The sequence below is a fragment of the Myxocyprinus asiaticus genome, chromosome 2, assembly GCF_019703515.2.
Source record: "Myxocyprinus asiaticus isolate MX2 ecotype Aquarium Trade chromosome 2, UBuf_Myxa_2, whole genome shotgun sequence".
NCBI lineage: Eukaryota > Metazoa > Chordata > Actinopteri > Cypriniformes > Catostomidae > Myxocyprinus > Myxocyprinus asiaticus.
In genome coordinates, this window is record NC_059345.1 from 29,047,232 (window position 1) to 29,061,300 (window position 14,069).

The 14,069-nt window shown below is 42.1% G+C and overlaps 1 pseudogene; it reads right to left on the reverse strand.

Moving 5' to 3' along the window:
* Positions 1-5,997: 5,997 nt before the first annotated feature.
* LOC127449639 (adhesion G-protein coupled receptor G5-like) lies at positions 5,998-9,912 on the reverse strand (annotated as a pseudogene).
* Between the last annotated feature and the right edge of the window lie 4,157 nt (positions 9,913-14,069).

Below are 14,069 nucleotides of genomic sequence, written 5' to 3' on the forward strand. Positions count from 1 at the left end.
GTCCGTTTTATAGGAGTTAAAGGCCACAACATCACCAGTGCAACAATACAGACAACTGGTTTACGACAGCATATAGGGAACTCTTTTCAATATAGCATTTTCTGGCCATGTCTCTGCATCTGTGTTATACCTCAAAGAAGGTGGGAGATTTAGTATCAGGTAAAACTCATGCACTCACAAACACACATATTTTTGTTAAGTCAAGCCAATCTATCTATCTATACACTTCTATTTTGCCCTAATCCAAAGCAACACAAAACAGATGGCAGCTAGTGCAGATGGCATATAGTAAAAATGCAACCAGCCAACAAAGGTGCCTCTGCTCTTTTATTGCTTCTCTCAGCCTTCGTGAAGTAGCACTGACTCCTACTGTGTAAATCTACAGTGATCTCAGGGGAACTCCAAATTGATGATTACAAAAAGAGATTAAGAGTACCACCATGAAAGAGTCTTACCCACTCATAGATTAACATAGACACAGACATGAAGACAGGTCCAAACCTAGCCCAAACATGCTTATTTAACTGAATAATACAAATATGTTTGATAAGTTAGGGCAAGACACAACCCAATTCACTACACCAACCATTTATTCAGAGTGGGATCTGATAAATATCTGTTTCTGTTCTGAAAGTGAGGCTGTGTAAGGCATTATGTGGAGGTGAGGGCGTGGCCAAACGCCCGTTTGGGGAGAGAGAAAGCGGTAAGGACATTCACCTGAGATGAATTGTAACTATTCGGGGAGATAAAAGACGGCCCAGTCCACCGAAAGAGACACAGAGAGAGACCTGCATGGAGCAGAGTATTCCTGAGTACGATTTGTATTGTGCTGAAAATCATCATGAAAAGCATAAATTTGAGTGTGACCACTGAAAAGTGGAATATATATCTAGACTGTGAAGCTGTGGGAAATAAAGCCCTTTTGAGTTGGAGCTTGCCGTGTCCTGTTTCCTCCTTTTGATCCAAATACGAACATCTGTTACACAGTAAAATGACACTATTAACTGTCTTAACCAACATTTCTAGTATACGGTTAATTTTTTAGCTCCTTTTCAGCTGATGTCACATAGCCCTATTGTCCAATTTGATAATGTTAACCAATTATCCTCCACAATTGAGTGCAAACTCACATTCAGGTCTGGCTCCATTCTGGTACTTGGACTCACAGTCCAATCCATTCACCATTGATAAAATCATGTTTTTAGGCTGTGTAGCCTAGTTGGTGTGTGTGTGTGTGTGTGTGTGTGTATACTGTATATATACACTGCATACTCTAATATTTCGTTGGCCAGCCTTAAGCTTTGGTTATGGCGGACATTCGTCGTGGCATTGTTTCGACAACCTTATGCAATGTCACAACATTTATTTCCATCCAGAGTTGCATTAATTTTTGGCCGAGATCTTGTATTGATGATGGGAGAGTCGAACCACTCCGTAAAGTCTTCTCCAGCACATCCCAAAGACTTTCAATGGGGTTAAGGTCAGGACTCTGTGGTTGCCAATTCATGTGTGAAAATTATTCCTCATGCTCCCTGAACTACTCTTTCACATTTTGTTGTGGCCACACAGCTGTTGTGCATATGGAAATGCTCTTACTTTCACTATTAAACATAGCCTTGAGTTCTACTGTTGATTATTTACAATGTGACTTCACCAAACATTTTAGAGGAAGAAGAATTAGGGAGGCCAGCAAGGGGTGCTCACCCTGCAGTCTGTGTGGGTTCTAATGCCCCAGTATAGTGACGGGCACACTGTACTGTAAAAAGGGACCGTCAATCTGATGAGATGTTAAACTTAGGTCCTGAGTCTCAGTGGTCACTAAAAATCCCAGGACACTCCTCGAAAAGAGTGAGGGTGTAACCCTGGTGTCCTGGCCAAATTACCCCCATTAGCCCTTATCAATCATGGCCTCCTAATAATCACCATCCATGAATTGGCTGTATCACTCTACTCTCTCCTCTCCACCAATAGCTGGTGTGTGGTGAGCGTACTGGCGCACTATGGCTGCCGTCGCATCATCCAGGTGGATGCTGCACACTGGTGGTGGTTGAGGAGAGTCCCCAGTTCACTATGTAAAACACTTTGAGTGTAGTGTCAGAAAAAGTGCTTTATAAATGTTACATTCATTCATTCATTCATTCATTTATTGATCTCCGATCACGATCATTCAAGATTTTTTTCCAACAACATTTCTTCTGCGAAGCTGATGGTTCACCACTATCCTTCCAGGTTTTAATAATGCGTTGGACAGTTCTTAACCCAATTCCAGTGATTTCAGCAATCTCCTTAGTTGTTTTCTTTGCTTGATGCAGGCCAATAATTTGCCCCTTCTGAAACACAATAACATCTTTTCCACGAACACAGGATACATCTTCCAACATGATTGTTTAAGAAATGAGAAGCTACACACTGCATCAGTTAGAATTAAAATAATTGATGCCAGCTGAAACTGCAATAATGATTCAGTCATAAGTATCTGCTTATTTAAATCCAATTGGCGAAAAAAAAAATATTTTGCTGAATGCTATTCTGCTCACTACAATTGTACAGAGTGATTATCAGAGTTATCGTAGCCTTTCTGTCAGCTCGAACCAGTCTGGTCATTCTCCGTTGACCTCTCTCATCAACAAGGTGTTTCTATCCGCAGAACTGCTGCTCACTGGATGATTTTTGTTTTTGACACCTGTAGAGCCGAGGAGGGCGGGGCCGGGCTGGAATGAGACACACCCGGTCCCCAATCAGCCTGATGGGGCGCGCGAGGGATAAAGGCGGCCGGGGACGACAGTTCGAGAGAGAGAGAGAATTGCAGGCAGCTGTACTGTGTGGTTTTGGTTGTATGTTTGTTTAAGTTGTTTATTAAATTATTATTTAAGTTGTCAAGCCGGTTCTCTGATGCACCATCGTGTGGTCCTTGATCACTACTCCACCCTCTCAGGCGGACTGCAGCCGCTCCTCTCCGGGCGGACCGGAGTCAGACCTCCGACCCCCAGCGGACAGAATGCCCCTCCGCGTTCCCGGCGTCCCGTGGGGACACTCCTCCGCCCCTGGCAGCGGCCCTACCACTCCAGGTGGTCGGGGAGTCGCTTCCCTCCTCCCCCCGCGGATGGCGGTCTTCTCTTGACCCCTCCGCGTTCCCGGGGGATGGCAGGGCACTCCTCCGCCCCCGGCAGCGGCTCCCTCACTCCAGGCGGTCGGGGAGTCCCGTCCCCACTCGCCTCGTGTACGGCGGCCGTTCCCCGCGTCCGGGTGGTCGGGCTACTCCGTCCCCCGTCAGACGGCAGCGGCGCTCCCCTGGGTGGACGGCAGTGTCGAGGACTCTGCGACGGGAATCCCTCCTCCTTCCCGGGTTTCGGCACCAGTGTAAGGGGATTCAGTGGAAAGGAGGAGGCAAGAACCGGCTTGACATCTTAAATAATAATTTAATAAACAACTTAAACAAACACACAACCAAAACCACACAGTACAGCTGCCTGCAATTCTCTCTCTCTCTCGAACTGTCGTCCCCGGCCGCCTTTATCCCTCGCGCGCCCCATCAGGCTGATCGGGGACTGGGTGTGTCTCATTCCAGCCCGGCCCCGCCCTCCTCGTGCTCACTGAAATTAGAGACAGGTGTTAGACATAATTTAGCTCAGGTGTAAGCGCCCTTACCGCTTTCTCTCTCTCCGGAGAGATGCTTGACCACGCCCCCGCTGCCACAACACCTTTCTGAGTAAACTCTAGAGACTGTTGTGCGTGAAAATCCCAGGTGATCAGCAGTTACAGAAATACTCAAACCAGCCTGTCTGGCTCCAACAATCATGCCACAGTCCAAATCACTGAGATCACATTTTTTCCCCATTCTGATGGTTGATGTGAACATTAACTGAAGGTCCTGATCTGTACCTGCAGGATTTTATGCATTGCGCTGCTGCCACATGATTGGCTGATTAGATAATCGCATGAATAAGTAGGTGCAGGTGTTCCTAATACAGTGGTCGGTGAGTGTATATACACGATAGATAGATAGATAGATAGATAGATAGATAGATAGATAGATAGATAGAAAGATAGATAAATAGTTTCTTATCTTTATGTGTTCTTATATAAAATAACTTATGTAAATGAGCTGGTTCACTTCACTTACACATATAATCTTTTTTCTCATCATTTGAAGCTCATTGTGTTTGTCATGCTGTACTAAGTCTCTTTTTAACCGTAATTCCATTTCTACTTCTCTTTTACCTACTCTAGCTTTGTTTCTTTTCTCTGTCCCTAATTCTGCTGTGTTAAGTCAGGAGGTTTTGACATCATTGTTTTGTGTCATTGTGGTGTCTGCTTTGCTGCAATGATTGCATGATGTCTGCAACGTCTGTAATGGTCTATGGTCAGCCGTTGGTTAATCTGCCAGCTGACAATGGGTTCAGGTTTTCAACTGACCAGCAAACAGCTGGACACACTCACCCCTGCATTATTAAAATTCATTCAAAGACTGAATCAGATTTACTCGCCTTGTGATTGCGTCTGGGAATTGGTCTTTCTTCTGTCACTATGGTTATTTGATTGACTAGTAACATGCTGTTTAAAGCTGGTCCCGAGGGACCTGTGGTCATTTCTTGGACTGCCAGCGTTGTAAATGATGAATCATTCTGGTCTATTTATAGTTTTGAGAGAATGGTTGCCAGGGTTGCCTTAATCTGAGAAGAATCACAAAATTGAAGAAGCTCAAGTCCACTGCAATAAAGAAATTAATTGTAATTTCTTATTGTTTGTATACATATCAGCATATTGGATTTGACAAAACAGAACTGAAGCAGAGCTACACTTCTATTTTGAAGCCTACAAATTTTGCTTGGCCAAAATGTCTGCCAGCTTTAAAAGGTTATGTAACTACTATACTATCAAATTTCTAGTTCTCCCACCCATGTATTTAAACTGTGTTTAGGAGTGCTGTTCAAATACTGAGCAAGAAGGAAGGAAACACAAATAAAGAGATAACATTGACTGATTTATCTGCTTTAATAAAGAACATTTTTAAGGAAATCATTCCACTCCACCTCCCTCAATCAGACAGAGACATTTATCTATCCACTGAAATACACAAACACAGTCACAAATAGTGCAAAAGATATAAACAAAAAGGTAAACTACAATTTCAGTCCATATTGTGTTTAGCTCTGTTTCGCAAATTAGGTGTTAAAGAACTGAACAAAATAACCAGGTCAAATATCTTATTTACTTTGAAAATATACACTTACTGAGCACTTTATTAGGAACACTTGCACACCTACTTATTCATGCGATTATCTAATCAGCCAATCATTTGGCAGCAGTGAAATGCATAAAATCATGCAGATATGGGTCAGGAGCTTCAGTTAATGTTCGCATCAGCTATCAGAATGAGGAAAAAATGTGATCTCAGTGATTTTAACCATGGCATGATTGTTGGTGCCAGACGGGCTGGTTTGAGTATTTCTGTAACTGCTGATCTCCTGTGATTTTCACACACAACAGTCTCTAGAATTTACTCAGAATGGTGCCAAAAACCAAAAACATCCAGTGAGCGGCAGTTCTGCGGACGGAAACGCCTTTTTGACGAGAGAGGTCAAAGGAGAATGGCCAGACTGGTTCGAGCTGACAGAAAGTCTACAGTAACTCAGATAACCACTCTGTACAATTGTAGTGAGCAAAACAGCATCTCAGAATGCACAACACATCAAACCTTGAGGGCGACAACAGCAGAAGACCACGTCGGACACTTTATTAGGACCATACTGTTTCTTATAAAGTGCTCAGTGAGTGTTTATTGAAGACATATTTTGGCATGTGTTTACATATGACATAAAAACTGAGCTAAGAACATACATTAAGCACAACCACTTTAAAACACATTTTTATTGCCAATAAAACCAATAGTTATCCAAAACTGTATACTTTACTATAAGCTCTGCTAAAAATCCAATTTGTATCACATAAAATATACACAACAAATATAGGAAAATACTTGACATCTCTAGAATTTCATCTCTTTTCATGAGCCTGTAATGTATGTAACATAACAGATCCTGTACTGCCCCCATCTGAACTGAATTAATGTCTCTTTGTCATCCGTTCAAGAGCACAGTATCGCAGATTGAGAAAAAATCCTTTTCGGACACAGGAGCAATGATTATTAATAGTTTATAATCAGTGATTCACAAGCATTCTTAAAGTATCATACATTTTTGGCATGTATTATTTAACAGGAACCTAATAAGTTAAACGCAAGCTTTCTGAAGCAAGCATGTAATAGACTGCTTATACAAGGACATTTTAAGGCTGTATTCCTTTTATATACCTCTAAAGAAACTGACTGTTTCTGATATATGAAGTTACATATGACACAATAGCAGTGGCAAGGCCAATATTTGATCTTTAGTATTTTTGTCTTTGAGTAGCAATAGGGTATTCAAGAATAATCTCATCTTGTAAGGAATTGATAATGAAGAAGAGGAAGAGGGTGGCCTTTGATAGAGGGCAACAGTCGAGGAAACCCAGTCCCCATGTTGTGCCAAACAGACAGATGAGGCCCCAGATGCTGAGAAAAGCTGCACGGTTTTTCTTCCAGTCTGAACGGAAACTTTATTACCACAAAGAAAAGCATGACCACACCGGAACTCACCACAACAGCCAGTAAGCCTATATTAATAATGTAATGAGCCAATCTGCTCTTTTCATTGTGCAACATCCAGCACCTGGTGAGCAAATTTAAAAAATAATTAAAATGTTTTAATACTGCAGGCATGGTTAGGTCTACATCTTGCTAATTACATCTACTTACATGCGGTAAAGACTAGTCATTTCATCACTGGGCACAATATTCCTTCAGCCATAAATACCACCTATAAAGAGCAGTCTACAAACTAATATGGCTGGAACACCTAAAATTGGAAATGAAAAGTATAAAATTATTTGTATTTATCTAAAATGGTTTATCTTAAGCTTAAAATGTTAACTAACTCACTAAAGCCTGCCAAGTAAAACACTGAGTACACAGCAGACTAACAAGAATGTGTGAAACACTTCTACAGTCATCCAGCAGAGAGCGCTAAGTAGCGCATAATGCAGAAGAGCCCCCGTTATCTTACAAAAGGTGTAATTTCCCACATGTGCAAGTGTACCAGTAAGGATGAAGAACATACACAGAAAAAATATTGCCACCACCAGACCACGATCCACCAGTGAGGACTGGTTTTGCCCTCCTCTGGATAACAGAGAACGGCAATAAAGACAAGTGACAGAAACGAACCATCGATTTATACGTTTATTTTCACTGAATGAGCATTTTTACTGAATAAGCTATGCCAACCTTCGTTTACAAAGTAGAAGAGAACCAAGCAGCTCACTATGGAAACAGCGCAGCCCACAGCGGTAATGTATGTCAGAGCCTCTAGATGGCGAACTGAAGGCTTCTGTTCCACTCGCTGAAGAAGAAGAGAAAGAAGTATGTCATCCATCACTTGATATTATGCACATCACCAATGAAGAGAAAATACCATTCACAAAGTCATTTGGATGTATATGTTATAACTGTTTTACCTTCAATGTGTAAAAGTGCTATACTCACCACAAGAATAGAAAAGTATGTACCAGTAAGTTTATTACAACTGCACTCTGTCTCTTCTGCATTGATGTAAACAGTTGGACAACCCTCTGACCTCCACATCACTTTGTCTGCAAAGTTACAAGAAAAAAAAACAAAACAAAAAACAGGATTGAGTAACACATCAGTAAACATTATTTCTGAAAATGTTTAACTTGATCTCACCTTTTCTTGTATCCCATGAAACACATCTTATAGTATGATTAACCTTTGGAATAAAATAGACACATCATCAACCATCTAGCATTTCTTTTTTTTTTATATATAGAGTTGTGTGGGGTTGGGGTTTATGAAGTGCAATCTGCTGTCGTGTCACAGTCTAGTTGCATTGTGGGATATTGAGCTACCTAAAGCGTACATCAGAGTAGAATCGCTCTCTCTGTCAAAATCGATGGGTTAAGGGTCTGTCAACAGAAACTTCCCTAGCTCACTTAAGGAAGTGGAATGGACTTCCAAAATGGCGGCAGGGATTCCACAGGGGAGTTTGCTTAGGGGAGTTAGCGAGTTGGTGTTAAAAGTGAAGTGGAACGCAGCCCTAAAGTAGGGTGACCATATTCTGGTTTTCCAAAAAGAGGACACCTTTTTTTTTTTTTCACCAAATGAATTTTGGTCAAAATGAATCATTTACTAGTTTGCAGTTCTAACAACTTGTTTAAAATGAGATTGACTGTTTAATGTAATTTTATGTTTTTGTTCTTTTAGAATCAAGATCTAAGCAGTGGCAACAGTATTTATTTATTTTGTTCAAACTGTGCAGCCCTGCAATTATTATTTTTTTTCAAATAACAGAATAATTGTGATTAATAATCGTGATTCAAATTGAGCAAAATAATCGTGATTATCATTTTCACCATTATTGTGCAGCCCTACTTGAAAGGAACACAGCTGCACATGCATATATATGTAAGTATGCAGAATAAGTACACTATTAGTAACAATAGTAACACTACGACAGTTTAACAGATACGATCATTCTGAACGATCAACAGAAACACAAATTATACAGACTCACTGGCAAGGTAGAGTGATGGAACCTGATTCTGACTTCTGGGAGGTTGGTGATCTCGTTCTCCACAGAGATTCCAACTACGTCATCCAGAAGAGTTGAATCAGATGATTCCCTCTGCACAACACAAATACTATGTGTCATTATACACACACATGTATATTTATGTACATTATGTATGTATATAATACAGTATATACAGTTTATGTGAGTGTGTGTGTTTATGGGTTGATGCTGATAATTTATCTGATACTTATTTCTGTCTATTTTACCTGAAATAATGTCATTAACGTACTGTTCCTTTTGTATGTACAAACCACTTTGGATTTTTTCCTTGATGCTGGTTTCAGGCAGGAGGGAAGATAAACTGATGGTATTGTGTTTGCTGGTAAACTTTGGGGGGCCTGAAATGTAACACATGGATTTAATCACACGATGAAAAAGAACATGTAAGAAGCCACATGTTTTATAATTGCAATTGCTTTCCTGTGACTCAAAAGTTACATGTCTATATTTTAACTTTCTGCTTCCAAAAAATGTGAATAGATTTACAGGCAGAGTAAAATTGTGTCCAGTGAAGCACTCTTCCTTTTCAATGACAGTGCTCTGGGCACAAGGTAGATCCAGTTGTTCTTTTGTGTTGGAATTCTTCACCATTTCCTCTAACCTGTAAGCATGCACACATTAGATAAGACACATTTTGATAATAAGGCATAGCAGTCATTTTAAAAGTGGGAGGACACAGCTGTCAGTCGGTGGTTCACACAGACCTAACACTTACAGTGCAGTATTACAGTATTAATATATAAGTATGCGTTACGTATACATTAATATAATACTTATATATTAATTGTCCCTGATGATGGGATTTTAATGTGAATGTCATTATTTAAATTTTACAGTTTTTCTTCAATTGCTAAGACATTTTATGAAACAATTCACCATTTTCTTGAAACTATAAACACAACCTCAGAACTACACAACAATTTGTACAAACCTCAAACTTTCACTTCAAATTCAGATATTTCACTCAAAAACATATTCTATCCTATCAAAATTATACACTGACTTCAAATTACACACAAATCCAGCAAATACACAAACTATTGCACTGCTCACAATACATCAGTGGGATCAATTCAAAACAACACAACAAAAACCGCTTTCAACCAGAGAGAATTTTGCAGGTCAATCTCTATGTGTTTTGCAGTTGTAAAGCACATCATACTATATAAATTATGGAAGTGTTCAAAAAGTTTATTTGGGAGTAAGCCATGATTTACATCATGATGGCGCCGCGGATGGCCACCTCGGTGTGGAGCGCTTCTATTGTTTTATTATTTTTGTTTGTTTGTCCTGTGTTTAGTAATCTTTTTTCAGTCAGTTTTACCAGAGACGAACTGACAGCATACACCAGTCAATATTTTCCCGGATTTTGAATATTCGGATGTTTTGTTTGACGTTCTAGTTGGAGGCATGGCTGTGTTGTTTAAACGCGCTGTGAGATGCAGGCGAGGGAGAGGAGCAGGCGTCCAGCGGTGTGGCTTTCGAACAACGCTGCCGAGCATTCATCTAGCAAATCTCCGCTCTCTCCCTATCAAAACGGACGAACTACATCTCCTCACCTGCACAAGCAAGGACTTTTCAAACTCTGCTGCCTTGTGCTTCACTTAAACCTTTCTGACAAGATGGTGCCGAGTATGGCTGCTGCGTTGCGAGCTCTGACACAACATAGTAATGTTTTGTTTGTTTTGTTCACAATTCTTATGTTTTTTGTCTTGGATGTTGTCTGCCTTATTGTCTACGACAGACAAACACTTTTGGACATTGGTTCAGCAATCTCACACCGTAAACTGGACTTCACATTCCTCAATGCCGACCCGCTGTTTACAAACACGCAAGCGGAGCCCTTTGTCTGGGCAGTACGGCCGCGGAAACGCAGGAGGAAAAGGGGAAACAGAGCCGGCGTTCTCATCAGAGTAAGACGCCGCGCAAATCGACCCCCGCTACCCACTATTCTACTGGCAAATGTTCAATCTCTGGATAACAAGCTCTGCGAGCTGAAAGCGAGGATCTCTTTCCAACGAGATACAAGGGACTGCTGCATTATCTGCCTTACGGAAACTTGGATGTCTGCGGAGATTCCAGACTCAGCCATTGAACCCGCGGGGTTCTCCGTGCACCGAGCGGACAGAGCGAAAGACCTCTCAGGTAAAAGCAGAGGAGGTGGTGTATGTTTTATGATCAACAAATCCTGGTGTGATCAGAGGAATGTACATTCTATCAAGTCTTTCTGCTCTCCTGATCTGGAATTTCTTATGCTTCTGTGTCGACCATTCTGGCTACCGAGGGAATTCACAGCGGTCATTATCACTGCTGTGTTCATCCCCCCACAAGCCGACACAGACCGGGCACTCAAGGAACTGTATGGGATTATAAGTGAGCAGGAAACCGCGCACCCTGAGGCCGCGTTCATTGTGACCGGGGACTTTAATAAAGCCAGTTTCAAATCAGTCGCACCAAAATATCACCAGCACATTAGTTTCAACACACGAGGGGACCGGGTTTTGGACCATTGCTACTCTCCGTTCCGGGATGGCTACAAATCCCTCCCCCACCCACCATTTGGCAAATCGGACCACTCTTCCATTCTGCTTCTGCCCGCTTACAGGCAGAAACTGAAACAGGAAGCACCACCCTCAGAACGATCCGGTGCTGGTCGGACCAATCAGATTCTACGCTACAAGACTGTTTTGATCACACGGACTGGGAGATGTTCCGGTCCGCCTCTGATGACGACATCGAGCTTTACGCTGATAGCGTAATGTGTTTCATCAGAACGTGCGTAGAGGACGTCGTTCCGACCAGAACTGTATGAATCTATCCGAATCAGAAACCTTGGATCAATAGCAATGTTCGCGTGGCACTTAATGTGCGGACCTCCGCTTTTAATTCTGGGAATGTGGAGGAGCATAAACAAGCCAGTTATGCCCTCCGAAAAACTATCAGAACCGCAAAACGGCAGTACAGGAGAAAGATTGAAGGACAGTTTAACACCACCAACTCTAGAAGCATGTGGCAGGGAATTAACATCATCACGGACTTTAAAGGGAATAAAAACTCCGCCATGAACACCGCTGCCTCTCTACCGGATGAGCTAAATACTTTTTATGCTCGTTTCGAGGGAAATAACACCGCCCTCGCGGAGAGAGCTCTCGCGGCTGAAGCTACAGAGGTTAGTTCACTCTCCGTCTCTGTAGCGGATGTAATCCGATCCTTCCGACGGGTGAATATCCGCAAAGCCGCTGGCCCAGACGGCATTCCGGGCCGCGTTATCAGAGCGTGCGCGAACCAGCTGGCTGGTGTTTTTACGGACATTTTCAACCTTTCCCTCTCTTTGTCTGTAGTCCCCACATGCTTTAAAACATCCACCATTGTGCCTGTTCCAAAACAATCAAAAATAACTTGTTTAAATGACTGGCGTCCTGTTGCTCTGACCCCCATCATCAGCAAATGTTTTGAGAGACTAATCAGAGATTACATCTGCTCTGTATTGCCACTCTCTCTTGACCCGCTGCAGTTTGCTTACCGTAACAACCGCTCCACTGATGATGCCATTGCATCTACAATACACACTGCTCTCTCCCACCTGGAAAAAAGGAACACTTATGTGAGAATGCTGTTTGTAGACTACAGCTCAGCATTCAACACCATAGTGCCCTCCAAGCTAGATGAGAAGCTCAGGGCTCTGGGCTTAAACAGCTCGCTGTGCAGCTGGATCCTGGACTTCCTGTCAAGCAGACGCCAGGTGGTTAGAATAGGCAGCAACATCTCCTCATCACTGACCCTCAACACTGGAGCCCCGCAGGGCTGTGTTCTCAGCCCACTCCTGTATTCCCTGTACACACATGACTGTGTGGCAACACATAGCTCCAATGCCATCATTAAGTTTGCTGATGACACGACGGTGGTAGGTCTGATCACTGACAATGATGAAACAGCCTACAGAGAGGAGGTACACACTCTGACACACTGGTGTCAGGAGCACAACCTCTCCCTCAACATCAGTAAGACAAAGGAGCTTGTGGTGGACTTCAGAAGAAAAGACAGAGAACACAGTCCCATCACCATCAATGGAGCACCGGTGGAGAGAGTCAGCAGCTTCAAGTTCCTCGGTGTCCACATCACTGAGGAACTCACATGCTCCATCCACACTGAAGTCGTTGTGAAGAAGGCTCATCAGCGCCTCTTCTTCCTGAGACGGCTGAGGAAGTTTGGAATGAACCGCCACATCCTCACACGGTTCTACACCTGCACTGTGGAGAGCATCCTGACTGGCTGTATCTCCGCCTGGTACGGCAATAGCACCGCCCACAACCGCAAAGCACTGCAAAGTGTGGTGCGAACTGCCAGACACATCATCGGAGGTGAGCTTCCATCCCTCCAGGAAATATATACAAGGCGGTGTGTGAAAAAAGCTCGGAGGATCATCAGAGACTCCAGCCACCCGAGCCATGGGCTGTTCTCACTGCTACCATCAGGTAGGCGGTATCGCAGCATCAGGACCCGCACCAGCCGACTCCATGATAGCTTCTTCCCCCAAGCAATCAGACTTTTGAACTCTTGATCTCCCACGATCAAAATACATCAGCACTGCACTTTATTACCCTTACTCTTATATCTCACACCGGACTGTCATAAATTATATTATTATTATATTATGTTCTCTCTTAACAACTGACTATCAACCGACAGCCTGAATGTCAATACAGTACAATACTGTACATTCTATATATATATATATATATATATATATATATATATATATATATATATATATATATATATACTTTTTTATATATTTTTATTTTTTATTTTCATTGAATAATGTGTATCTATATAGTGCGTATTGTATACTGTACGGTGTATGTTATTATTTGTATACTGTTGAGTGTAATTATGTGTATAACAGATGTTTAAATTGTGTTGTGTTAATTTGATGTTATTGTAAATTGGTATATGTCTCATCACTGTCACGACTGCTATGTTGATTGGAACTGCACCCAAGAATTTCACACACCATTGCACTTGTGTATATGGCTGTGTGACAATAAAGTGATTTTGATTTTTTTTTTTTTTTGATTTTGAAACCTGGCTGAGCGAAGCCACTCCGGACTCAGTTATTATTATTCTTGAGGATTTTAACAAAGCAAACCTCACACGTGAACTGCCCAAATACAAACAGCACATTACATGCCCCACCAGAGACAGGAACATACTGGATCATTGCTACACAACAATAAAGGATGCATATCGCTCTGTTTCTAGAGCAGCTTTGGGTCTATCTGATCACTGTCTGGTTCACCTTCTTCCAACCTACAGACAGAAATTAAAATCTGCTAAGCCTGTATTAAGGACTGTAAAGAGATGGACCAACGAAGCAGA